Source organism: Gymnoscopelus microlampas, assembly GCF_963454915.1.
Source record: "Gymnoscopelus microlampas genome assembly, chromosome: 13".
Lineage (NCBI taxonomy): Eukaryota > Metazoa > Chordata > Actinopteri > Myctophiformes > Myctophidae > Gymnoscopelus > Gymnoscopelus microlampas.
In genome coordinates this window covers 30,674,758-30,677,257 of record NC_139950.1, presented here as the reverse complement: position 1 = coordinate 30,677,257, position 2,500 = coordinate 30,674,758, and the positions used below count along the sequence as shown (strand labels likewise).

The window sequence follows — 2,500 nt, the reverse complement described above, 5'->3', positions numbered from 1 at the left end:
TTGTTTTGTTATTTTATATTTGTAGTTTTGAAGGGGAGGGCCTCTGAATCTTTATGGTGGAATGATACTAAAGCACTCTGCTGACAACTCATAGAAATCTTTAAGCCATCGTACATCTTCTCTTGGTCAGAGCCTACTCAATACATCGCGGTGACGTTTTGTGATGTCGTGCTAGCTGGAATGCAACGTGTTAACCTGTTCGGTTTGTGGACCATATACTACTAGTGTGTTTCTGAAGCCACTTTAATGTATGTTATTGGGGATTTTAGATTCTAGGTCAACGAAATGGGACTTCCTTAGAAGATGGATCTCTGGAACATCTTTAGAAGATTGCTTAAGAACACAGTAGTAATATTGTTTAATCGATTGCTGTGCCAGTAGCAGTAAGTGTTGTCAGGGCTGCGGGTTTCTGTTCCTCTCATCTACAGTTCTGTTCTCGGGTCCAGTGGAGCTAACTGTGAGTCAGGGGTACTCACAATGCAAATTCTCACAGGATATTACTCATCATGACCCACATTACTGTAAATGACAGTGAATGGGGTACAAAGGGTTCCACTTTCACAAACACTCATTTAGCAGCCCCCCGACAACAAAACATTTTAGTTCAGTCACCCCAATGCTAAGTCATGTTTTCTGTTGCGTGGATGTCATAAGGTGGGAACATCCCGCGGTAGACAACCATTCAACCTGTTGATTTCTGATCAGAGCCATGCTGGGAAATTCTCAGGCATCACAGGCCTGTGTTTACTGTCGGCTGTTTCAGACTCTGTTTCCACCAGGTTACATTCACAACCAGATTGGGGTTAGTCCCCTTTCCTTGGCTTGTGTCTGTGCACACGTGCGAGTGTGGGAGAATGTCAGCGGATCGTCATTTTTGCCACTTAGCCAGATGTCTTTGCCAGTCTGTCTGTCGGTCTGTCTCTCTGCATCACTGCATGTAAGTCTGGCCATCATGTTGTGGCTTAAGCCTGATTCATACTTAGTTGTATGTCGATGTCACTTGCGACACATTGTGAGCTTGTAGATTTGTTATTTTCAACAATCGACCGGTCGTACAATGGAGTATAAATTAAGCTTTAGCTTAAATATCAACTAACCAACGGTTGTACTGTAGTTCACTTTCCTTTACAGAGAACAACCTTATCTCGCTGTGTCACAGTTGATCAATGATTAGACGTTACTGTGTCATAAATACTTCTACCTACCTGGGTGGTTGCGTTCTAGACGAAGGCATTAAGTGAATAGTCACCCATAGCATTAACCACAGAACTAGGCCGTTCAAGCTTCATCTCTATCATGCAATGTTCCACTGATAGTAGATAATACTGTATCCACTGTGGCGTTGAGGGTTTTTTTGTACAGGAAAAGATAAATGAGTCTGTTTCCACTTCAGCTTAAGTATGCCTGATTTCAAAATCTATTTGAAATGCTGAGGTTGAGGCAGTTATTGATGTTATGTGTAATGTTCTAGTGAAACGTTATGTGCTTTTGCAATGGTAACTTCTGAAGTAATGACTAGGGAGTTGCTATTGGACATATACATACACTGCACGCACACACACGCACGCGCACGCGCGCGCGCACACACACACACACACACACCTGGTTCCCCTTCAGGAAGATCCCTGACTGATTACAAATTCCCAGCCTCTGCTGCCAGTAGCATGGATGGAATTATCTGGCTCACAGTGATGATGTCATCATATGATGACGTCATAAAAATGAGACAGCATTTAGAGCCGTCTGGAACTCCGAAGGACCCAGACGTGACTTTGAACAGAGGAAGGACGAGACACACGCACACAGAAGCACACTGCACACTGGACTGAGTGCTGCTGAGTCACTGGAACACACACACACACACACACACACACACACACACACACACACACACACACACACACACACACACACACACACACACACACACACACACACACACACACACACACACACACACACACACACACACACACAATAATATTGGTGACAACTGGACAGAGGGAGGGACAGAGCTATAGATGACCAGAGACACGGAAACACATTATCTGTCAGTCAATCAATCAATCAATCAATCAATCAATCAAGCAAGCATCACTTGCAACCTCAAAACTGATTCTCTAGTTAATGTAATTCAATATGTGGCTTGGGGTGGGATCCTTTAAGATTTTTAAGATTCAGATTCCTTAACGGTTCCCTTAAACGACTCCTATGTATATAAAAAAATCGATCTATACTATAATTTACCATTTCTGCGTGTGTGTCTGTCACCCTGTCCCGGCGTAACTCGCAAAGCGTCTGGCCGAGCGGTCTCAAACGTTTGTCTCATATGATCCCAAGATGTTCGGTGCCAAATGGCAATTTGGATGGATTGGCTCATCTGAGCCGTCGGCTTGAAGGGGAATTTTGGACCACGGTTTTCTTACCTTTTCTATGATGTTATGATATCTTAGGATGAATGGTACAGCAGAAAAATGTCATAACTCCATCCCGGAGTTAT

General features: G+C 43.6%; 1 protein-coding gene across 2 annotated transcripts in view; it reads left to right on the top strand.

Annotated features, from left to right (window-relative positions):
- Positions 1-2,500, top strand: part of tnfaip3 (tumor necrosis factor, alpha-induced protein 3) — a 17,623-nt gene that overhangs the window by 2,386 nt on the left and 12,737 nt on the right. The gene's annotated exons all lie outside the window — the stretch shown is intronic.